The following is a 26547-nucleotide window of genomic DNA, read 5'->3' as shown; positions in this document are numbered from 1 at the left end:
AGGGCTGGTTTAGTGGTCATGAATTCCTTTAACTTTTATTTGTCTGAGAAATTCTTTCTTCTTCTGTTCTGAATGATAGCTTTTCTGGATAGAGTATTCTTGGCTGCTGGTTTTCTTCCTTTCAGCACTTTGAATATATCATGCCACTTTCTGGCTTGCAAAGGTTCTGCTGAAAAATCAGCTGATAGACTTAAGGGATTTCCCTTGTATGTAACTGTTTTCTCTTGCTCTTTTTGAAATTATCATCTCATCACTACTTTTTTCCATTTTAATTGCTATGTGTCTTAGTGTGGACCTCATTGGGTTAATATTGTTGGGAGCTCTCTGTGCCTACTGGATCTAGATTTCTGTTTCCTTCCTCAGATACAGAAAGTTTACAGCTATTATTTCTTCAAAACAGTTTTCTGCCCCCTTTTCTCTCTTCTCCTTCTGGGATCACTATAATGTGAATGTTATTATGCTTGATGGTGTCACTAAGTTCCTTAAGTTTCTTTTCATTTTTTTAATATGAATTTTATTGTCAAATTGGTTTCCATACAACACCCAGTGCTCATCCCAAACAGGTGCCCTCAATGCCCATCACCCACTTTCCCTTCCCTCCCACCCCCTATCAACACTCAGTTTATGGTTTGGCTCCCTCCCTAAGTTTTTTTTTTTTTCCTTCCTGTCCCCCATGGGTTTCTGTTAAGTTTCTCAGTATCCACCTAAGAGTGAAAACATATGGTATCTGTCATTCTCTGTATGACTTATTTCACTTAGCATAACACTCTCCAGTTCCATCCACGTTGCTACAAAAGGCCATATTTCAGTCTTTCTCATTGCCAAGTAGTATTCCATTGTGTATATAAACCACAATTTCTTTATCCATTCATCAGTTGATGGACATTTAGGCTCTTTCCATAATTTGGCTATTGTTGAGAGTGCTGCTATAAACATTGGGGCACAAGTGCCCCTATGCATCAGCACTCCTGTATCCCTTGGGTAAATTCCTAGCAGTGCTATTCCTGGGTCATAAGGTAGATCTATTTTTAATTTTTTGAGGAACCTCCACACTGTTTTCCTGAGTGGCTGCACCAGTTTGCATTCCCACTAACAGTGTAAGAGGGTTTCCATTTCTCCACATCCTCGCCAGCATCTATCATCTCCTGACTTGTTCATTTTAGCCACTCTGACTGGTGTGAGGTGGTATTTGAGTGTGGTTTTGATTTGTATTTCCCTGATGAGGAGCGACATTGAGCATCTTTTCATGTGCCTGTTGGCCATCTGGATGTCTTCTTTAGAGAAGTGTCTATTCATGTTTTCTGCCCATTTCTTCACTGGATTATTTGTTTTTCAGGTGTGGAGTTTGGTGAGTTCTTTATAGATTTTGGATACTAGCCCATTGTCCGATATGTCATTTTTAAATATCTTTTCCCATTCCATTGTTTGCCTTTTAGTTTTGTTGATTGTTTCCTTTGCAGTGCAGAAGCTTTTTATCTTCATGAGGTCCCAATAGTTCATTTTTGCTTTTAATTACCTTGCCTTTGGGGATGTGTCAAGTGAGAAATTGCTGCAGCTGAAAAACTAAAAGGCAACCGACAGAATGGGAGAAGATATTTGCAAATGATGTATCAGATAAAGGGTTAGTATCCAAACTCTACAAAGAACTTATCAAACTCAACATCCAAAAACCAAATAATCCAGTGAAGAAGTGGGTAAAAGACATGAATACACACTTCTCCAAAGAAGACATCCAGATGGCCAACCAACACAGGAAAAAATGCTCAACATCACTCATCATCAGGGAAATACAAATCAAAACCACCATGAGATACCACCTTACACCTGTCAGAATGGCTAACATTAACAACTCAGGCAACAACAGATGTTGGTGAGGATGCAGAGAAAGAGGATCTCTTTTGCATTGTTGGTGGCAATGCAAGCTGGTGCAGCCACTCTGGAAAACAGTATGGAGGCTCCTCAAAAACTAAAAATAGAACTACCCTACGACCCAGCAATTGCACTACTAGGCATTTATCCATGGGATACAGGTGTGCTGTTTCGAAGGGACACATGCACCCCCATGTTTATAGCAGCACTATCAACAAGAGCCAAAGTATGGAAAGAGCCCAAATGTCCATCGATGGATGAACGGATAAAGAAGATGTGGTATATATATACAATGGAGTATTACTCGGCAATCAAAAAGAATGAAATCTTGCCATTTGCAACTATGTGGATGGAACTGGAGGGTATTATGCTAAGTGAAATTAGTCAGTGAGAGAAAAAAATCATATGACTTCACTCATATGAGAACTTTAAGAGACAAAACAGATGAACATAAAGCAAGGAAAGTAAAAATAACATAAAAACAGGGAGGGGGACAAAACAGAAGAAATTCATAAAAATGGAGAACAAACTGAGGGTCGCTGGAGGGGTGGTGGGAGGAGGGATGGGCTAAATGGGTAAGAGGCATTAAGGAATCTACTACTGAAATCATTGCTTCACTCTATGCTAACTAATTTCAATGTAAATTAAAAAAAATAAAGTTAAAAAAAAAAGAAATTGCTGCGGCTGAGGTCAGAGAGGTTTCTTCCTGCTTTCTCCTCTAGAGTTTTGATGGTTTCCTGTCTCACATTCAGGTCCTTTATCCATTTTGAGTTCATTTTTGTGAATGGTGTAAGAAAGTGGTCTAGTTACATTCTTCTGCATGTTGCTGTCCAGTTCTCCCAGCACCATTTGTTAAAGAAACTGTTTTCCATTGGATATTCTTTCCTGCTTTGTCAAAGATTACTTGGCCATACTTTTGTGGGTCTAATTATGGGGTTTCTATTATATTCCATTGGTCTATGTGTCTGTTTTTGTGCCAATACCATGCTGTCTTCGTGATTACAGCTTTGTAGTAGAGACTAAAGTCTGGGATTGTGATGCCTCCTGCTTTGGTCTTCTTCTTCAAAATTATTTTGGCTATTTGGGGTCTTTTGTGGTTCCATACAAATTTTAGGATTGCTCGTTCTAGCTTCGAGAAGAATGCTGGTGCAATTTTGATTGGGATTGCATTGAATGTGTAGATAGCTTTGGGTGGTATTGACATTTTAACAATATTTATATTGTTAAATATATAATATAAATATAAATATATTTATATTTATATTAAGAATATTTATTCTTCCAATCCATGAGCATGGAATGTTTTTCCATTTCTTTATATCGTCTTCAATTTCCTTCATAAGCTTTCATTGTTTTCAGCATACAGATATTTTACATCTTTGGTTAGGTTTATTTCTAGGTATTTTAGGATTCTTGGTGCAATTGTGAATGGGATCAGTTTCGTTATTTGTTTTTCTCTTGCGTCATTGTTAGTGTATAACAATGCAACTGATTTCTGTACATTGATTTTGTATCCTGCGACTTTGCTGAATTCATGTATCAGTTCTAGCAGACTTTTGGGGGAGTCTATCGGATTTTCCATGTATAATATCATGTCATCTGCAAAAAGTGAAAGCTTGACTTCATCTTTGCCAATTTTGATGCCTTTGATTTCCTTTTGTTGTCTGATTGCTGATAATAGCACTTCCAACACTATGTTAAACAACAGCGGTGAGAGTGGACATCTCTGTTGTGTTCCTGATCTCAGGGAGAAAGCTCTCAGTTTTTCCCCATTGAGGATGATATGAGCTGTGGGCTTTTCATAAATGGCTTTTATGATGTGTAAGTATGTCCCTTCTATCCTGACATTCTCAAGGGTTTTTATTAAGAAAGGATGTTGAATTTTTTCAAATGCTTTTTCCTGCATCAATTGATAGGATCATATGATTCTTATCTTTTCTTTTATTAATTTGATGTATCGCATTGTTTGATTTTAGAATGTTGAACCAGCCCTGCAGCCCAGGAATGACTCCCACTTGATCATTGTGAATAATTCTTTTTATATGCTGTTGAATTTGATTTGCTAGTATTTTATTGAGAATTTTTGCAACCATATTCATCAGGGATATTGGTCTGTAGTTCTCTTTTTTTACTGGGTCTCTGGTTTAGGAATCAAAGTAATGCTGGCTTCATAGAATGAGTCTGGAAGTTTTCCTTCCCTTTCTATTTTTTTGAAGAGCTTAAGAAGGATAGGTATTATCTCTGCTTTAAAAGTCTGGTAGAATTCCCCTGGGAGGCCATCTGGTCCTGGACTCTTATTTGTTGGGAGATTTTTGATAACTGATTCAATTTCTTCGCTGGTTATGGGTCTGTTCAAGTTTTCTATTTCTTCCTGTTTGAGTTTTGGAAGTGTGTGGGTGCTTAGGAATTTGTCCATTTCTTCCAGGTTGTCCAGTTTGTTGCATATAATCTTTCATAGTATTCCCTGACAATTGCTTGTATTTCTGAAGGATTGGTTGTAATAATTCCATTTTAATTCATGATTTTATCTATTTGGGTCATCTCCCTTTTCTTTTTGAGAAGCCTGGCTAGAGGTTTATTGATTTTGTTTATTTTTTTCAAAAAAACAACTCTTGGTTTCATTGATCTGGTCTACAGTTTTTTTTAGATTCTATATTGTTTATTTCTGCTCTGATCTTTATTATTTCTCTTCTTCTGCTGGGTTTGGGGTGTCTTTGCTGTTCTGCTTCTATTTCCTTTAGGTGTGCTATTAGATTTTGTATTTGGGATTTTTCTTGTTTCTTGAGATAGGCCTGGATTGCAATGTAGTTTCCTCTCAGGACTGCCTTTGCTGCATCCCAAAGCGTTTGGATTGTTGTATTTTCATCTTCATTTGTTTCCATATATTTTTTAAATTTCCTCTCTAATTGCCTGGCTGACCCATTCATTCGTTAGTAGGGTGTTCTTTAACCTCCATGCTTTTGGAGGTTTTTCAGACTTTTTCCTGTGGTTGATTTCAAGCTTCATAGCATTGTGGTCTGAAAGTATGCATGGTATGATCTCAATTCTTTTATACTTATGAAGGGCTGTTTTGTGACCCAGTATGTGATCTATCTTGGAGAATATTCCATGTGCACTTGAGAAGAAAGTATATTCTGTTGCTTTGGGATGCAGAGTTCTAAATATATCTGTCAAGTCCATCTGATCCAATGTATCATTCAGGGCCCTTGTTTCTTTATTGATCCTGTGTCTAGATGATCTATCCATTACTGTAAATAGAGTATTAAAGTCCCCTGCAATTACCACATTCTTATCAATAAGGTTGCTTGTGTTTGTGATTGTTTTATATATTTGGGGGCTCCCATATTTGGCGCACAGACATTTATAATTGTTAGCTCTTCCTGATGGATAGACCCTGTAATTATTATATAATGCCCTTCTTCATCTCTCGTTACAGCCTTTAAAGTCTAGTTTGTCTGGTATAAGTATGGCTACTCCAGCTTTCTTTTGATTTCTAGTAGCATGATAGATAGTTCTCCATCCCCTCACTTTCAATCTGAAGGTGTCCTCAGGTCTAAAATGAGTCTCTTGTAGACAGCAAATAGACGGGTCTTGGTTTTTTATCTATTCTGATACCCTATGTCTTTTGGTTGGAGCATATAGTCCATTTACATTCAGTGTTATTATAGAAAGATATGGGTTTAGAGTCATTGTGATGTCTGTAGGTTTCATGCTTGTAGAGATGTCTCTGGTACTTTGTCTCACAGGATTCCCCCTTAGGATCTCTTGTAGGGCTGGGTTAGTGGTGATGAATTCCTTCAGTTTTTGTTTGTTTGGGAAAGACCTTTATCTCTCCTTCTATTCTGAATGACAGACTTGCTGGATAAAGGATTCTCAGCTGCATATTTTTTTCTGTTCATCACATTGAAGATTTCCTGCCATTCCTTTCTGGCCTGCCAAGTTTCAGTAGATAGATCTGCCACTAGTTTTATGGGTCTCCCTTTATAAGTTAGAGCGTGTTTATCCCTAGCTGCTTTCAGAATTTTCTCTTTATCCTTGTATTTTGCCAGTTTCACTATGATATGTCATGCAGAAGATCGATTCAAATTACGTCTGAAGGGAGTTCTCTGTGTCTATTGGATTCAATGCCTTTTTCCTTCCCCAGATCAGGAAAGTTCTCAACTATGATTTGTCCAAGTACACCTTCAGCCCCTTTCTCTCTCTCTTCCTCTTCTGGAATTCTTATTATGTGGATATTGTTCCATTGGATTGTATCACTTAGTTCTCTAATTCTCCCCCTCATACTCCTGAATTTTTTTATCTTTTTCTCAGCTTCCTCTTTTTCCATAATTTTATCTTCAAATTCACCTATTCTCTCCTCTGCCTTTTCAATCTGAGCTGTGGTCGCCTTCATTTTATTTTGCACCCATTTATAGCATTTTTTAGCTCCTCATGACTATTTCTTAGTCCCTTGATCTCTGTAGCAATAGATTCTCTGCTGTCCTGTATACTTTTCTCAAGCCCAGCAATTAATTTTATGACTATTATTTTAAATTCATGTTCCATTATATTGCTTAAATCATTTTTGATCAATTCGTTAGCTGTTGCTACTTCCTGGAGTTTCTTTTGAGGAGAATTCTTCTGTTTTGTCATTTTGGATAGTCCCTGGAGTGGCGTGGAACTGCAGGGCACTTCCCCTGTGCTGTCTGGAGTAACTTTTGTTGGTGGGCGGGGCTGCAGTCAGACCCGATGTCTGCCCCCAGCCCACCGCTGGGGCCACAGTCAGACTGGTGTGTACCTTATCATCTCCTCTCCTAGGGGCAGGACTCACTGTGGAGTGCTGTGGCCCCTGTCTGGGCTACTTGCACACTGCCAGGCTTGTGGTGCTGCTTTGACAGGATCTGGCATATTAGCCAGGGTGGATCCACAAAGATGCACAGGGGTGGTAGAGACAGGCTTAGCTCACTTTGCAGTCGGTGGTCCCCTGCGGGAGGGGCCCTGAAGCACCAGGAGGGAGGCAGAGCCATTGGAGGGATGGATTCACAGAAGCACAGCGTTGGCTGTTTGTGTGGTACAAGCAAATTTGGTGATGGGAACTGGTTCCCTTTGGGATTACAGCTGGGGGATGGGAGAGGGAGATGGCGCTGGCCAGCACCTTGCTTCCCTGCCAATCTGAGCTCCATCTTCCGGGGCTCGACACCTCTCCCTCCCAGTGTCCTCTCGCCCTCCCACTCTCCGAGCAGAGCTGTTGACTTTTAACATTCCAGATATTAAGTTCCACTGGCTGTCAGAACTCACACAGTCTGGCCCCTCCGCTTTTGCAAGCCAGACTCTGGGGCTCTGCCTTGCCAGGCGGGCTGCCCCTCCACTGCCCCGGCTCCCTCCCACCAGTCTATGTAGCGTGCATTGCCTCTCTTCCCTTCCTACCCTCTTCCATGGGCCTCTTATCTATGCTTGGCTCTGGAGAGTCCATTCTGCTAGTCTTCTGGAGGTTTTCTGGGTTATTTAGGCAGGTGTGGGTGGAATCTAAGTGATCAGCAGGACGAGGTGAGCCCAGTGCCCTCCTATGCTGCCATCTTCCCTTCATTTTTTGTTATTATTTTCTCCTATTCAGTTTGATTGCTTTACATTACTCTGTCCTCCAGGTCACTGATCTGTTCTTCTGCTTCCTCTAGTGTACTCTTTATTCCATCTGGTGTATTGTTAATTATTGAGTTCATCATTCTGATCGGTTCTTTATGTTTTCTTTCTCTTTGTTTAGGGTCTCACTGAGGTCCTCCACTCATTTCTCAAGTCCTGTGAGTATATTTATGATTATTTTTTATTTTTTTAAGTTTAATTTATTTTGATATAGAGCACAAGTTGGGGAGGGGCAGAGGGAGAGAGAGTGAATCCCAGGTAGGCTCTGCACAGTGCTTGAACTCATGACCCAGGAGATTGTGACTTGAGCCAAAGTCAGACACTTAACTGACTGAACCACACAGGTGCCCCTATGATCATTACTTTAAATTCTCTATCAGGCATATGATTTTTTTCATTTTGCTATCTTGCTATGATTTTGTTCTGTTCTTTCATTTGGGACATAGTGTCCTCACTTATTGAATTCTCTGTGCCTTTGGGACATAGTCTTCTCATTTCATCTAACTTTTTGCATCTCTTTCTATGTCAGCTATGTTTCCTGCTCTTGAAAGTAATGGTCTTATGAAGAAGACATCCTATAGTGCTCTACAGAACAATGTCATGTTCACCAGATCCCACTTCAGGGATCTGAAGTCTCCTATGTGTATTATGTTTGCCCTACTATTGTGGTTGAGCCACTTTTGTCTTCCGTGTAGTTGTCTTCAATGGCTCTTTTGCCTGTTGTGGGTAGGATGAATTCCTGTATTGTTACTGGGCATGTCTAGGGCAACCTTTGGTTTGAGTTGAATCAGACCAGGAATTTGCCGTAGATGCAGTAGCATCAAACTGCAGGGTACTTTCCCTGTACTGTACCCTGAGAAACTTGCTGGTTTCAGAACCAGCCCACTGTTGGTGTTCAATTGGACTCATATGTGTGGTTGTTTCCCCCTCTCACCTGGGCAGGAGTCACGTTGGAGTCCTGCTAGCCCCTGTTGGGGCTGCTTGCACACTGCCAGATTTGTGGCACTGCTTTAGATGGGCTCTTGCCAAGTTTATATACTGGAGGGGGCAGGTCTTTAGGAGGACAAGAGGTTGGAGTGCACAGTGTTAGAAAGTTTGGCGGAGAGTGTTGGTGCTGTGCTGGTTTCTGCAGGTATCTGTGTATGTAGGCTGGAGGGAGTGGGAAGGGTGGGGAGTGAAATGGCACCTGTCAGCTCTTTTGTTCCTGGAGAAGTATCCTAATGATGCTTGTTCCTCCAGTACACGCTCTTGAGATTAGTAAACAAATCTCCCTTCTGTATACCCCAGGCAGTTTTCAAACTGCTGCTTCTATGCTGTATCTCAGTGGAGCTATTTGTTGTGCTGTCCCATTAAAGGCAGAGACTCTGACCTCCCAGTTCTCCCAGAGCTGAGCCCAGTGATTTTTGCAGTTCCAGGTGTTAAGCCCCACTGAAGAAATTATAAAATTTGGTCCCTCTGGTTTTCAAAGCCAAATATTAGAGGATGAGGGTTTTGTCCTTCCTCTGCCTGAAGTGCCTGGGGTCTGTTTCTTCTCTTCACATACACAGCATCCCTCCTTCCAGTGGACAGTCCCATGAGTCCATTTAGCTCCAGACCACATCTCTTCCCTTCCTACCCTCTTCACTGTGGCCTCCTCTCTACATTTAGTGGTGGAAACTCTGTTTTGCCAGTCTTTGAGTCATTTTCTGGGTTATTTACACTGATGTGAATGTTATCTAGTTGTATTCATGGGAAAAAGTGAGCTTAGGGTTCTCCTAGTCCACCATCTTTCCTGTAAATCTGAAAGCTTTTTTTTTAAACAGAATTCTTGAGATATAATTCATCTACCAGAAAATCTACCATTTAAAGTACACAATTCTGTGGTTTCTAGTATATTCACAGAATTGTGCAACCATCATCACAATCTAATTCCAGAACATTACCCCAAAAATAAATTTATCCATTAGCAGTCATTTCATTTCCTCCCACCCATAGCCACAAGCAACCACTAATCTATTTCCTCTTTCTATGGGTTTACCTATTCTGGACTTCGCATATAAATGGAATCCTACAATATGCCGTCACTTGTATATTGCTTCTTTCACTGAGCATAATGTTATCAAGGTTCATTCATGTCGTAGCACATATCAATAATTGATTTCTTTTTATTGTCAGACAATAAATAGTCCATTGTATGGGCATACTCCATTTTATTTATCCATTCATCAATTGATGGATATTTGGGTTGTTTCCACTTTTTGGCTACTATAAGTAATGCTGCTATGGACATTTGTGTTCAAGTTTTGTGTGAACATATGTTTTCATTTCTCTTAGGTATAGAGCTAGGAGTGAAATTGTTGAGTCATATGGTAAATCTATGTTTAGCATTTTGAGGAACTGCCAAACTGGTTTTCCAAATGTACTATTTTACATTCTGACCAGCAATGTATTAGGGTTCCAATTTCTCCACATCCAGCAAGACCCATTCTTATAACTTACCACATGAAACAGTTTAATAAGGGGTAGTTTCACACACACACACACACACACACACACACACACACAAATACAGAAAAGACTTACCAAAGGTTTACTTGTAGTGCTTGTGAATTTCTCCACAATTACAAAGGAAGAGTTCAGTGTAGCTGATATAGCTCAATTTGAGTTCTGCTCTGGAGAGCATAATATGTAAATATCAATATCAGAGGTTCTTCCTCCAAATGTATATAATTATCATTATCATAGCCATTAGTATTTTTTAAAAAAAAATACCAAAACTAGTGATCATTAACCATGTTCAAAGGTTACATTTTGTCATGATCCAACCTAAAGATAGCCTTTCTATCTAAATTTTCTAAATGATAGGGGCACCTGGATGGCTCAACTGGTTAAGCATCTGACTCTTGATTTCTTCTCAGGTCATGATCTCACAGTTCATGAGTTTGAGCCCTGCAGCACAGAGCCTGCTTGGATTTTCTGTCTGCCTCTCTCTCTGCCCCTCGCGCTCATGCACTCTCTCTCTCCCTCCCTCTTTCTCCCTCTCTTTCCCTCTCAAAAAGAATAAATATTTTAAAAAGTAAATAATTAAAAGTTTAAATTGTCTAAATGATAGGCATATCAAACCATGTTCTCCACATTTCCCTACAAAACAAACAAACAAACAAACAAACAAAAACAAAACAAAAACCATCTCCAGGCAAAATTGAGCTTTTTGTACACATTAAGTATATGTAATCTCTAAATCTTGGACTGAAAAATGTTTAATTTAGGTATTACAGCATATTCCATGGTCTCCAGCAAAATGCTGCACATTAGGAACTTAGCAAATAGTCAATGAGGGAAGGAAGGAAGGAGGGAGAGAAGAAAAAAGAACATAAAGAAAAGGGAAGGAAGAAAGTTAGTTAAAAAATTTAAGGATTCCTCTGGAAAACAGAAAGGTAAGTATTCACTAGAGTATAAGCATATTCAGAAAGCCAGAGTGTGTACAAATTAAGGCCCTCCAAAATGTGTGGTAGAATACCATATGTGAAGCTTCACCAATATTTGTCTATGTATGACTAGGGTTGATTATAACTGATTTTAAATAACCTGACAGATACCTGTTTCAATGACTAGACATAAACCTGGAATCTAGGGAAGTAATAATATACCATTGCTAGATCCATTAAGAAAGGTTATAGGAGAGGGTTAGTTACCAAAGTTAAACAGATGAATATAAGAAAGTGTTAATGCTGAATGGGTTAGAAGAGAGAAAGGTCTAAATATTATAACCCCTGAGAACTGGTAAAAAAACAAAAACAAAAAAAATTTAAAAAAGCAACTATGACTTTGCAAATTGAATTGAAATTCCCAGATACAAATCTGAGAGAGTCCAACAATCATAACCTTCAGTCTTAGGAAACCTCTCACCATTAAGTATAGCTGTGTGAAAGAAGAAATACACATAGAGGCACCAAGATTAAGGGATCAAGAGACATGAGAGTAGAATCCAGTTCTCTCCAATACCACAACTACAGAATAGATATCAAAAGATCATGAGTGTAACAAAACAAGCCTCTCTCCAAACATCAAATGCCTACATCCGTTCAGCCAGTCTTCTCTTGTATCAACCTTTCTTCATCTAGAATTTAAATAGGAAATAATTCAATGAACTAATCTGTATACAGTACTATACTTCCTCTTTCCAAGAGTATTTATATTTTATTTAGGGTAAGTACCTTCTGGCCAAGTAAATGATGCTCATTGGTACTCACCAAGTGTCAGTGAGAGTCAGATGAAGAAATGTATTTTGAGTAGTCTGGGGAAGGAGCGTGGGAGGATGAGGCAGCAGGATCTCAAGAACTCCTCAGAGCATACACCATAGTCACCCTCACCACCTTAAACCAAGTGATTGCTACACATGTGATTGGGGGAAACATGCTATGTTGCAAGTGGATATGGAAGCCATCAAGTAATTGTACAATGGAGACATGGTCAGATATTGAAGGACCAAGAAAATTTGAGTAAGTGTAGAATGGAGGCAAGTAGACTGGGGAAGAATCCAGAGAATAAATTATAGTTCCTAGAGTTGGGGTCAGAAGACATGGATTTGAGGCCAGCTATGAAAAAATATTTGTATAATTCATGTTTTGTTTGTTTTGTCATCTATCGTATTAAAGCATTATTTTTTAAAAGGTAAAATCATGTTACTCATACAGTTACAAGATAAACATGTGTCCCAGATTTTAATGAGGGAACCAGTAAGATATTACAACTAATTCAAAAGGGACCTCAAGTGCCACATAACCAGAGTCAGATGCTGAATTTATAAATGCAATTTATATATAAATGAATTTATAAATGCAAAACTAGTACAACTTATCTATAGCCATAGAGTAGTAATCAGTTGCACTTTATCAGATACATTTCTATGGTCAGGAATTATTTGCATTCTATCAGTCTTTTTAGAAGTTAACTTTTATCTTGGCAAAGTTGTAAAATATCCTTATCAAAGACAAGAACTAATAAAGGCACCCACCAAAGTTTAGTCTTTCACAATTTGTTCTTAGGATAGGTTAGATAATCTCTCAGGCTCCTTCCAGTTCTTATCTTCAATTAGTTCCCACAATCAATGAAGGGAAATGAGAAGAAAAAAGAGTAAGAGAAGCAATGATCTGAGAAATCTCAAAAAAACTTACACACTGATAATCTAGTCTTGTCAATAATAACCTTCCTCCTGTCTCACATTCCAGAATTGTGTATTTATTATTAATAGATACCATACTGGTTTAAACAGAAAGGGGGAAAACATAAATCACAAGAGACTCTGCATTTATTATATTATTATACTCATGGATAAATGGCAAAACCTTCATCATACATTCACTGGATATCATTGAAATACCATGATCCTTGGTTGAAGTAAAATTTGTTCTTGGTTAGACTGACAAGGGTAATTAATGCTTCTATAGAAAAGCCCTGATCCCAGTTACTTTGTGTCACATGAAAGAAAATTCCCCTATCCATTCCTCCCTCGTCTGCGGTTAATATTGAGTTATGAATCACACAATGACAGCCCTGCAGAGACAGGCAAAGTGGGGCTGAGCTAACCCTACAACATGAAGCGAGCAGCCAGGGCTGCAGGAAATAGCGTGTTCACCTTCCCAGAGCACAGCTGAGCAGAATTTCTTTAAGAGGTTTTTGTTCAAGAGAAGGATATCCAGGCTTTTCTGAGGCCACCAGTTATATTAGCATCTATGTGCTTTCTAGCCAGATATACCCCTCTCCTTTCCACACACATCCCTTTTTCATTTCTTTCTCTCCCATAAGAGCATGCCATTTAGAAGCAGGCCACACCATTAGTGATATGGCTGAAAGCAACAATTACATGGAACTAACACAGAAGTTATTTAAATCAGCATTGTTAGATTTGCTAACATTTATTAAACACTTCTGCTGTGTTAGGCACACTATATTCATTATCTCATTTAATCCACCCAACAAGCCTATGAGGTAGGCTCTGATATTATCTCATCTTATAAGTGAAAACAGTAATTAATTTGCCTGAAGTCCCATAGCTAATAAATGGCAAAGTCAGGGCTCAAACCTGGGTCTGGCTGATAGGAGATGCCACACTCTGAAGCACTGTGCACAAAGCTTCATCCCCCACCATTCCTCCCTAGTGAGCCCTAATCCTATTCATGGGCAGGTAAAGAGTGATTCTGCTTCCCTAAGAAAGGTAAGTGGTAGATTATTTTATACTCCCCCATGCTAGGTACGGCCACTCTCTCCAGGCTGCAGTAAATTTAGGACCAGAGGACATGTGTGCAAGGAGAAAACTGAGGACCCTAGGACAGCACAGAACAGATGCTATTCAAGGCTATGTCTTTTTCCCCCTCAATGAGCCCTCCCTAATGAAGAGAGGGAAGCAAGATTTGCTTTTTTAACCAAAGATTTTTTTTCTGGGCAGTAGAGTTTTCCTTGAGCAGGATAAGTAAACACAAAGAGGTTTGAGAGTTCTTCACAAGATTTCACAACCCTATGTATTAAAATTCCATAATTCCCTCTATAAGAAATTCTTCCCTTTATGGCAAGCGTTTCTAGGCAATGAAATTAGATCAGATTTTGGAGGAAGACAAATCTCATCTGCATCCTCTATCAATTGTGTAAGTTCCTGACCTCTCCTGAAACCATTTCATCATCTGTGAAAGGATAACCTAGTGATCAAGAAAACTTGGTTGTTTAAACCTTCCCTTTTAAATGCAAATTTATCTGAAATTACTACCCCTTTATTGTGATTTAGTTTGCAAGATAATCTTTCTCTTCAATAGATCTGGGGGAAATGGCTATTTTGGTAGAAAAAAGAAGACTCAAAAATTAAAAGAATATTAAAAAGAGAGATTAAAAAAAGTATCAAAGATACAGTTTCTCTAAATCACAAAAATCACCTCAAAAGGAGAGTCCTTTTTTCGAAATATACACCAAATGTGGTAAAGAGAGGATATGAGGGGAAGGACAGTAATACAAAGGATCTGATGATGCAAAGGACACTAAAGCATATGTTTATTGCCCAGGCAAAAATCTTTTCTCTGTGCAATATCACCTTCAGGATTTATACACATCCTGAACACAACAGACTTTCAGGACCACTCAGAGCCCTTGAGCAACATTATATTTAAATAGTCATCACTGCATCTTTAAATAGTACAAACAGGAGATGCTGCATTGATATTTCATTGTTTTTCAATTATAAAAAAGACACCTGGCACATCAACCAACTAGCAGAACACAGCTGTGAATCAAAAGACTAACTATGAGCCCAGAAGGCAGTTGAGGTTAATATATATATATATATATATATATATATATATATATATATATGAAACATCATCTATCATTGCCCCTTCCAGACCAACTTGTCAACACTATTACTCCCCCACACACATACACTCATGTCTAGTATTTTTATTTTAACAAAGGAATAGAAGACACAACTAAACTGTGTATAGCTGTGTACAATTCACTTCTCTGTTAATTAAGACTGGTGTCTTGCATTGTTGGACTCCCAGGGATTCCCCAAGGCTCAACCTGTCACTAGCTTTGTATCACTTCTTTTCTACTGCTCAGTGTCTTTTCTCCCTGATGCCCATATTGGAAAGAAATTAAAAAATAATTATAATGGATGAGACTATTTTGTTTGTGCTTCAAAGAGCTTCTAGAAATAAAGCCCATGGAGGAAGAACATTACTAGGATGATTCTACATTTAACTAAGATCTGTGGACTCCCAATTGAGAAAAAATGGTCAAAACATCACAGTGAATATTTATCGAGAGCTCACAGGTATGCTAATGCTGGGGTTTTATTTTTGCTGGCAGTCACAACTTCAGACAGAAACAAAGGCATCTTTTTATTGAGGAAAAAGGTATTGGGATAGAAGTCAAAAGACCAGGGATTCTGCTCCAGAATTTGGTATATTCTGTTTGAACCCCTTCTGAGTTCTTCCCTCTGAATAGGGTCTACCTGGCTGCCTCAAAGGGTTATGGTGAGAATCAAGAGAGATCCTATATAGAAAAATGCTTTCTTATCTGTTCAATATTATATAAACATTAAACTGCACATAAAATCATTATATTAAAAAACAAACACACCCTATAACTTTAATGAAACTAAGATGAGTACCACCATTGCAAATAATTCCCCCATCTTAAAAAAAATGTATAATAGCAGTAGAAACAAAATAAATAAGACTTTCAGGATCTATATAGTCAGCTCTGCTCACTCACTAACAAAGCACCTCACAATTCCACCTCAATCTCCCAGTACGCATCTCCAACTCCTATCTCAGCAAAAGTACAATGTATGTCATTTTCCAGTAGTGCTTCTGAAAATCAAAAACTGCAACATCAAACCCACTCATATCAAAAGCTGAAGTATGGTGGCAGAGGAGGTGTTTCCAAAGACAACTGTAATTAGCACACAATGCCAAAACTTCTCTCATATTACTTCCACCAGTCTAACCCTTTCAGCCTATCTCACAAGTGTGACATAGTGTGAAAGTATCCTGAGGAAAAAGAAGTATTTCTCACTCACTTTCAAATTTCCAAGGTGGAAATGCTTTCTAATTATTAGAAACATGTTTAAACTATTGAAAATGAATAAAACTATATAGACTGTGGCTAAATATTCTTTAAATTGCATCATTTAAGAAGGCAACAGGTTTTTTTCCCTAAAGTTTTATTTATTTACTTTTGTGAGAGAGAGAGAGACAAAGACAGAGACAGAGAGAGAGCATGAGCAAGCAGGGGAGGGGCAGAGAGAGAGGCAGACAGAGAATCCCAAGCAGGCTCCACGCTGCCAGCACAGAGCCCGACAAGGGGTTTTGAACTCACAAACTGTGAGTTCATGACCTGAGTGAATATCAAGAGTCAGATGCTTAACTGACTGAGCAACCTAGGTCCTCCCCAAAATGCAACAGTTTAATCAAAACAGAAAAATTTATAACACTGAAAAATTTTGAGTATTTTAATATAACTTAACCAACAATACTTTGATCACACCACTTCTACCTGGCTGACATTTTTTGTGCTATCTACACATTAATTGTCAATATGTCAACACTGCATCATTTTGCCTCACTTCTGGCAAATACTCCCTTTGGGGTAGCTTCACAGTTGACATTGATTACTATTTCTTTGATAACCATATCCAATATACAGAAGTAGTTTCTATAAACTATATCTATACTCTGAGATCCGATATCCAGTTGTATTTGATTAATCTAGCAAACCTCTATCCCTAAATTACCTAGCAAGCATTCATACTTTTCAGCTGAAGAGGCAGAATTACCTTGGGCAGGTATTGGTGCTTTGAAGAAGTGGTCCATTAACTAAGGTCTCTAGAGCTTCCCTAGAACCCACTCCTCCCAATAGCTACTTACCCAATTTTTGCTTGAAATCTGCAAAATAGTCTAATATATGGCCAATGAATTCCTCTTTACTTTAAATCATTTAAATTTAACATAGTTACTTACAATCTAAAGAATCCTAATATAGGGGCGCCTGGGTAGCTCAGTTGGTTAAGCGTCTGACTTTGGCTCAGGTCATGATCTCACGGCTTGTGGGTTCGAGCCCCACGTCGGGCTCTGTGCTGACAGCTCGGAGCCTGGAGCCTGCTTCAGATTCTGTGTCTGCCTCTCTCCTGCTTGCACTCTCTCTCTCTCTCTCTCAAAAATAAATAAATGTTAAAAAAAAATTAAAGAATCCTCATATAGAAATTGTTGTGCAAGTTCATTCTTCCTTTGCTTATTGTAGTTGGCAGAATTCTAAAATGACCACTGAAGATTCCTCCACCCTTGTATGCACTCCCTGTATAATTCTCTCCCCTTGAGTGAAGGTAGAACCTGTGAATATGATGGGATATCATCCCTATGATTAAGTTACTTATCAGTGGACTTTAATCAAAAAATTACTTGAATGTGCCTGACCCAATAAGATAAGCTTTTAAAGGACACTAGGTCCTTTTCAAAGTTATAGAGATTTGAAGGACCTGTGGAGGAGGCTATTTGACAGGGAAGTGTGAGTGGCTTCTAGAATCTGAGAGTGGCCTTTGGGTAAGAGCCTGCAGGAATGCAGGGGTCTCAGTCCTACAAACCGCAAAAAAAAGCACAAGTTTATATTCTTCCAAAAGATACATAAGCATGAAGACTCCAAGCTCCAGAAAAGAATATAACCCAGTCAACACCTTGATTTCTGCCTCATGAGACCCTGAGAAAAGACCTAGCTAACCAAGGCCCAGAATTCTGACCCACAAAAACTGTGAGATAATAACTGTGTGTTGCTTATAAGCCACTAACTTTGTGGGAATTTGTTGTACAGCAATAGAAAACGAATACAGTTATCCATTATTTTGTCTGAGTATACTTGTGGTTTCTTTTCCTATATCTGAAATTGTTTGAAAACTGTCATAGTTCTCAATGGCAATACCACCGAAAAAAATCTCTTATTTTATGCTCCCTCTCTTTCCCCTTCTTCCATCTCTCCCATCAATACCTCGTCCACACTTGGTTCAGCATTCCTGACAGTTAGACCAATCAGCCAGGGTTAGGAGAAAAAACAAACAAAACAAAACAAAAACCAACTATGGTTCAGAACATTGGACAGCAGCCCATGTGCTGCTGGCCAATCTCTTCCTCTAAGCCTGTGCTCTTCATCTTGACCATCTAGTTATATAGTTCCCTCAAGCATATGAATTATGTTGCGCTGTCATTCTTTCTGTTTCATGCTATTTGTCCTCACGACCTACAATTAGAAAACCAATGGAAGTATAAGACCAGTACACAGGTTAATGTTTGCTTCTGTTCATCATTTACAACAACTTTTCCCAGGAAATGTTCTACACTGGTCTAGCCTGCACTGACTCTTCTCACACATTACCTTTTACAGTATTTGTATACATTGTACAGATCACATAGATTACCTTAATCTCCTCCCCCCATCTACTGTTCTCTTTTCCTAACATGGTTACAGATAATTCCTTAAAGGAAGGAATCATATTTTGCTCACCAGTATAACCTTGAATACAGATCAGTTAAGTCTTTATTGGTTGATAGGCAACACATAATATCATTGTCAACTTTAGTCTCAGAGTAAAAACTAAAAACTTTGATGAGGAAGAATTTCTACCCACTGGTGTACACTCCCTATATAATCTTCTTTACTTGGTGTGGGCAGGAGCTGTGAATATAATGGGAATTAAAACATCAAATTATAATGAATAGACAAATCTATTCATTAAATTCTGTCTTAAATCCAGGTCTAAAAAGATAAGGATTAGGTTTGAGGAACTGAAGAAATAAAACTCATGGATAATGACCAGTTCTATGCCCAAACTTTCTCAAACATCAAAATGGAATGAGCAACAGAGACAAAAGGTTGTATACATCACAGTGAACAAAGTTCCCTGGGAACCCTTCCTGTTTCTTGGGGGTGGGTGTCCAGAGCAGTGTTGTTGCAGTCAGCATGAGGAAAGGAAAAGTCAGATCAGAGTATCTGGAAAAGAGTCTCTCGAGATTTTATCTGCTTCCTGTGGGAATGGCACCAAGAAACATGAAGGTGCTCAGAAACAACCACAGCTCCAGGTAGGGAAAGTTATGCTCCTTAACAAGCAGCATTATACGGACTTACTGTAAGTGTTTGGGTACTGAAATTCTTGCTTATGTAATCCCTCTATTTCTGAACCTCTGCCTCAGATTATGCAACTCTCACCCAACTCTGCATTGTGTGACCTAGGCATTTTCTATTTCTGTCAAATTAGATGCTTTCTGATGATAGGCATGACTATATTGTGCTATACATTTAGAGGGGTCAGTTCTTTAGTTACTGTACAATCTTTTCAAAGCTGACCAAAATAAAAATTTGTCTTCAGGAAAAAGTGGTGCATGTAAACCTATAATACAAAATGAGAAGTGACACAAATGGAAATATGAACAAATTGCTATGGTGGAACAGACAAAGGGGACTAACCCCTCCCATCCCAGAGAAGGTTTTAGGTTAGAAGATAACTGCCAAAACAAATAGGAAAAATCATACAAAAGAAGTTTAAGAAGTTAGACATTTGGTGGGGGATACTGATCATAGAGGAAGCTATGCATTTGTGGGGGGTGAGGAATACTTGAGAAATATCTGGATCTTCCTCTCAATTTTTCTTTGAACCTAGAACAGCTTTCCAAAGTCTTTTTTAAAAAAGTAAATGAATAGGGGCACCTGGGTGGCTCAGTTGGTTATGTATTTGACTCTTGGTTTCATGTCAGGTCATGATCTCACAGTTTGTGAGTTTGAGTCCTTGCGTTGGGCTCTGTGCTGACAGTGTGGAGCCTGCTTGGGATTCCTGGTTTCCCTCTGTCTCTGCTCTTCCTGAGTGTGCATGCTTACTCTCTCTGTTTCTCTCAAAAATGAATAAACAAGCATTTAAAAAAATAAATAAAAAGCAAATGAATAAACAATTAAAATTAAATATCAAAAATTTGGATATTTTTACAAATAATACCAACCCCTCCCCCAAAAAAAACCCCAAATTAAAAATTCCTGAACTGAAACATTTAATGTGGGGGAAAACCCAGAGTTCATTAAGAAGACTGCATGTGTCAAGTACTTATTAAGAACAGTGAGGGTGAAGAGTCTGATTACTGCATTTAGAGTCAGATGGCATTGCTTCTCTTTCCTTAGACCATTTTCCATGCTTTCTGCTCTGTAGGGACAACTCTAAGTGGTGCTTTTTTGCATATCAGACTAGGATGACACTGATACAAACAGACACCAACACTGAATTGCAGAGGAAGCCCCACTGAGTCAGTGCTGGCAAAGGAGGACACCAACAAAGGCACAGTGGAAGCCATGAAATGCAGGAAGTGTGTGGGCAGAGGTGTGTGGGAAAGGATGTCAACACCATCCTGTCAATGCCTGAGGACAGGTGGGGGTGGCCATACACACACAGAAAAGACAGAGGCAGAAGGCCTAATATGGAAATAGTAGAAGAGAGATGAACTGAAGCACAGATGTACAGATGTTAAGTTATAGGATACAGAAGAAGAAAGAGAAAGAGAAGTAGAGTCCAAGAAGTACATGGCAGCAGAGGTTCAAAAACAGAGAGATAGAGATTTTCCACAATGTCAATTTGGTGGGGCACAACTCCACTGTTGGCCTCTGAGTTTCATAAGACTGTCTGTTCAGCATGTTCAATGGAGCATCATGCCCTAGAAATATTTTCCACTTTTTTCAGGACATGAACTTTTCTCTGCTTTTTCTCCCCCTCCATCTATTCTGCCTCCCCTACTCCCCATTGTGAGATTTCAGAAATATTTCTCTGATCTTGAAAGCACACATATAACAAGTAACCTATTATGACCACTCCAATAATTTTAATGAATTTCATGACTTTTTGATGGAGGAATTGGAACTTGCAATATTTACGGAAATATTTAGCCAATTCTTTAAAGGTAACTCTGTCATCTGGGTGGAGAGGCACCTTAATTATACTCCTGTGATCAAGCAACCGCTATTAGGATAGCCAAGAACTGGTCAAGCAGTATCTTCAGCTGTATTTAGCTAAGAGCCAATTTCCACTATGCACTCCAGTTCAGCCTGTAAAGCCAAAGAAGAATGTAACAGCAGCACCATCAGGACTCTTCAATGCACCTACAGCATAATGCTGTTGCCAGATGCAAGAGTCCTTTTGGCCTTTGAAGACCTGCCACAGGGGAGTGGAGATAGAGCAGCATAGCTTCTTACTAACAGGAAGAAAACTTAACTCCAGTAGGAGACAGGGACAACAGAAAAATAATTTTCCTTCTGTCTGCAATTTCTATAGTCATCTTCTCCTCTCCATAGAACTTATTAGGAAAATATGTCTGTTTTCTCCAAACACTGGAAAATCATAGTCTTCCAATGACATGAACCTATCTGCAAAGGTAATTTAGCTGAATACCCTACTTACTTACAGTATCATCAAATAAAAAAGAAAAATAGGCCATACAAATGAATAAAAAAGTGAATTCCTTCATCTGGTAACTAGATTTATGATAACATATTTCCAAATTCTCCTTCCAGACGAGCAGTTCCAAGATGCAGGAAAGGGGCAGGAGACTGGGCTGGACTCCAGGTGGGTAAAAATATGCCTAAGAGACTTCTGAAATATCACATCCCATGGTGACATTAAGTCTAAGAACCAAGCAAATAAAACCTCAATCCAAAGGAGCTGGGGAAAGCAGCAGAAACAAGATAGGAAACAACAGATCCAAGAGAATGGCGTCCATCCTAAGGATACCAGGGCCTTGGGGTATAGAACTCATGCCTCTAACCCCCCTGAGCAAAGAGGTAGTTAGGAACAAGGGCCAGGTGGACCTTTGATTTCCCAGCCATTGCTTAAACACTTTTCAATGTCTAAAAATTAGAACTTGGTCAGGCTACCTATTCCATTTTTAGACACCTCGGGTTACACAGGACCTGAGCCAAAAAGTTCTGCCTTCTCCTTACTATCTCTTATTATCACATTTATCCTGCAGCAGCAGGCCTTGCCTGTACTTACTTTTCTTCCTTCAACCCCACCCCTATCTCCTCAGTTTTGGTTGTTTTTTTCTTCCCCCAAAAGTGAGCTCCCACTGGACTTTTGCTTTCTTCAACTATTTTTCCAGGTGCCAGATCTTCTTTTTTGTATTCATTTTTTATGCTCTTCTTGCTATGCTGGGTGTATGTCCATTAAAAACGCTGAGGCTGCACAAAATCTGTAGAACCTCTCTTTTCCTTCTTACAGAAATTATTCACAGTTGTATTCAGAATTGTATTTTTCAAGTGTTCCAATCCTTTGAGCTACAGAATATTTTGTTAAGAGTGTTTACTATGGAAGCAAGGATAACACTGTGTCACAGCAAAAAGCCCACAGATCCTGAGGTGCATAGAGGGCATGCGTTGATAGCCAAATGAAATGAATACTATAATAGATGTTCCCTTCTAGGCAGACCCTGAGACAGTTACTGTATAGAACAGAACAACAGCACCACATGAGACGTGGAGGCTGAGCTGGGCCCACTCACTGGCTGAGTGGTTTGCTTCTGCTGACCAGGCTTTCAAGATGAGTGATTCTAATTTTTGCTTCAATAAAATCACAATCTGAATGAGTCATGGATATTTGGGTGGCTTTAAAATCACAGAGTGGGTAAAATCACAAATGTCAAATCCACAAATGTTAAGAGCCTACAGCAGGGATCAAAACACAAATGTTTCTAGGAGCCATGCAGGAAACAAAAATGAGTAACTCCAGATGGATGTAAGACAATAGCAAGCAGTAAAGATTAAGCTTAATTGGGGAGGAATAATAATAATAATCATAGCAAACACTGACATAGCACTTACTTTGTACTAGGCACGGGATGAAGGGTATTAATGTATTAATTTATTTAACCCTTAGGACCATCCTATGAGTTAGGTCTCCTTATCATCTGCCAATTTAAAGGCAGAAAAACGGGGTTCTGGGTGGCTCAGTTGGTTAGGCATCCAACTTCAGCTCAGGTCATGATCTCACAATTGGTGAGTTTGAGCCCTGCATCGGACTCTGTGCTGACAGGTCAGAGCCTGGAGCCTGCTTCAGATTCTGTGTCTCCCTCTCTCTCTGCCCCTCCCTGGCTCACACGCTATCTCTCTCAAAAATAAATAAAACATTAAAAAAAAAATTTTTAATAAAATAAAATAAAAAATAAACACAGAAAAACTGAAACACAAAGCATTTGAGACCCAAGTACATACACCTCTACGAAGGGGGTATATAGTACTCAAGTCCACCTAATTGTTGCCATTAAGATTAGTGATCTTATGCTGTCAAATCTGATTTGATAAGGTAACCATTCAGATTTGAATTCTTGGTTTTGAATTATGGTTCATGTTCTTTATACGTTTTATGGACCAAACGTGCAGCATTCAGTCCAAAGGACAGTGGTTTGTGTTTCTGGTATTTAGTACACTTTCATAAAGGGATCTCCTCAATAATGACATCTCTGCAGTTAGAGCTTTCTGCATTTTCTTTCTGAAAAAACTATTAGGAGAGACAAGATGAAGAATTCCTTATGAATAAACAAATGAAAAAAACAAATGAACAAATGAATGAATAAGAGAAAAATGTCCGGGACATAAGGACATGAGTGCCTTGAGTAGATACGCACAGCACACCGCTGCTAACTAAGAACCACAGTTTCGAAATTCCAGAATAAGCATCTTTCATAACTGAGATTTTCAAATTCATTTCTGAATCTCCTGCAACCCCAGTGCACTACACACATCTTCACTTTTTCTCCCTCCTCTGACCCACTCCCAATGAAGTGGTGCTGAAGCCACAGTGCTGCTTTCCAATCTACCTACTATTCCAGTCCACTCTGTTCCCCTACACCAAAAGACTCTCCAGCCATCCCAGAATTCCAGTTACACACTGCAACTTCCTTTCTGGATATCTTAGCTACCTTTCCATAGGGGGAAAAATATATATTATATATATTTATATATACAATATATATAAATATAATATTATATATATATTGTATATATAAATATAATATTATATATAGTATGTATATAAATATAGTATATATATTTCTCTCAGGAAGAGTATACAATGTAAAGACAGTAAAGCTCGTACAGTCCAGCTCCTTTCTTTTAAAGGTTAAAATAATGAAGGTTTAGAGAGAGAAATCAACTTGTGCCAATTTATTTGCCAAGCAATCTGTGAGCCTCATTCCAGTAGTCTATCAGAGGACTAGTTGGTTTACTATTTTGGGAACTTCTGGAAGAATTTTAACGTATCCTGAAAGCAAATACATGCAAAAATCCAGGTAGTTTTTCATTTCTTAATTTTGATGCTTCTCCTTGACAGACATATCCCCAATTTTCTCCCATTGTCCCCCATTATTTCCCCAATATCCCCCACTTTCTTCCTCTGGGTAACCAGTACTTATTGTTCAAGCACAAATTACTAGTACTTCCAAAAAGCCTTCCCAGATACCCTTCCCTTACAACATCTTCAACTGAGATGTTGCCTCTTTGTGCTCTGCTAATTTTCATCAGTGTTCTCACCCACTGTTCCACAATGGATCTTGAGGTGTTTGCCCTGCTTGCCTCAACTCCTGCCTTTTGGGGATAACGGATGAGCCTTTTTATTACTGTGAACCCAGGGCCTGGCAAGTTACTGATAGATGCATAGTGAGCTGTCAGAAAAAGTTAGTTTAGTGAATGGATGAGTAAATGCCCTTCTATGCCCTTTGGGAGACACAAAGGAGAGCTGATATCTCTACCAAGATGCTGAATTTCTAGGGTGAACTCTACCACAGAGGAAAGAAAAAACTTCCTCAGTGACCTCATCATTTGAGGGAGGCAAAAAATGTGAATCTCTCCCCCTAAACAATTTATTTCTCTGATGATGGACTCTTACAGAAAGTGTGATTGTTTTACCAAGGATGACTCAAGCACCTGTAACACTCATTCATTTTTATAGATAATCTGTTCTATTTCAACATGGGCTCCTGTAGAGGGGTTATGAGCAGGAAGAAAAAGAGGATTCTTTAGGCTAGGTCATCATACAGGGTGCAGATTAGAACTGGGCTTGCTTACTTGCTAAGAATTAGCTACTAGATGGTCAGAAATCTCTACAATGTTTGTATGATGGTGTTTTGAGGCACATTTTGTATGTTTGAATACTTGATCTTGTTTCCCTTTTATTTTTTCCCTAGGTCCTTTAGCAAAGTTCTTTTCCTAAAATTCATCTGATCTCAGCTGTTATAAAGGCAGAGAATAGTTTTCCCAGTGACATGAAGAAAAAGAGAGCAGCAGTGTCAGCAGAACGAAAAGAACCCCAAGGCCTGAATACCTATCCTCTGAACACCAAGAAAAGACTTGTTAGAGAATACAGAAATGTGATTTCTCACATAGCTCCTCAATGTGATTTGTATTTAGCACTTTCTCTCAATCCTTATGACCATAACTTCTATTCAGCACCACAATGTGTCCAATTTGCATCATTCCATTATCTCCTCTCTGGTCTCCCAGACTCCAAGTCTCATCCTTCCCATCCTCGCATCTTCTAATCCATTCACACCATGCTCTGTAGTGACCTCTCTGAAAAAAATTTTTTATTCAGGACCAGGTTAAGCTTTAGCACCATGTCTTGCTTAAAATCCTTCAACATCTTCTATGAGGCAAGTATTGCCATAACACTAAAACCAGAGGTGTCACTAGGAAAGAAAAATACAAATCAATATTCCAAATAAATATAGATGCAGAAGTCCTTAAAACACTAGCAAACAGAATCCAATAACATAAATAGGATTGTATACCATGAACAAGGTATATCATGGCAGAAATGCAAGGTTGCTACAACATATGAAAATAAATCAATATACCACACATTAATAGAACAAAGAACAAAAACCACATGATCACCTCAGTAGACACACAACAAAACCATTTGATAAATCCAACAACCTTTTATGATTAAAAACACATAGTAGGAATACAAGGGAACTTCCTCAATCTGATAAAAGACTTCTATTAAAAATCCGCAATTAATATTATACTTAATGGTGAAAGACTGAATGTTTTCAGCCTAATATGAGGAACCAAAGTTATATACTTTTAGATGGGAAAAGTAGTAAAACTCTCTCCATATGTAGGTGACATGATCTAACATACAGAAAATCCACCAAAAAAACTATGAGAACTAATAAATTATTTCAGCAATGTTAAAATGATCTTTTAACTAGTAAAATATCAATATATAAAAGTCAATTGTGTTTCTAGATACTAGCAATCAGCAATCTCAAAGTAAAATTAAGGAAGCCATTTTTAATGATAGTACCAAAAAGAATAAAATACCTAGGAAAAAATTTGACATAAGAAGTGCAATATTTGAATACTGGAAGCTATAGAACACTGTTGAAAGAAATTTAAAAAGAATTAAATAAATGTACAGGTATCCCAAGTTTATGGGTTGGAAGATGTGATATTGTTATGAAAGCAATACATCACAAGCTGATCTACAAATTCAACAAAATACAAAAATTCAGCTGT

At 38.6% G+C, this 26547-nt stretch overlaps 1 long non-coding RNA gene and 1 other non-coding gene across 2 annotated transcripts in view; both read left to right on the top strand.

Moving 5' to 3' along the window:
* The window catches only part of LOC122230046, a 115732-nt gene extending 90198 nt beyond the window's left edge, over positions 1-25534 (top strand). Inside the window, exons 3-5 of the long non-coding RNA XR_006207257.1 lie at positions 7610-7646; positions 21550-21601; positions 25212-25534. This is a non-coding gene — a long non-coding RNA (uncharacterized LOC122230046). The remainder of the gene's footprint in view (positions 1-7609; positions 7647-21549; positions 21602-25211) is intronic.
* Positions 17003-17087, top strand: TRNAQ-UUG. The gene has a single exon. It is a non-coding gene; the product is annotated as a tRNA-Gln (tRNA).
* Positions 25535-26547: the final 1013 nt, after the last annotated feature.

This window comes from Panthera leo, chromosome C2 (genome assembly GCF_018350215.1).
Source record: "Panthera leo isolate Ple1 chromosome C2, P.leo_Ple1_pat1.1, whole genome shotgun sequence".
Taxonomy (NCBI): domain Eukaryota; kingdom Metazoa; phylum Chordata; class Mammalia; order Carnivora; family Felidae; genus Panthera; species Panthera leo.
This window is presented reverse-complemented; position numbering and strand designations above follow the sequence as displayed.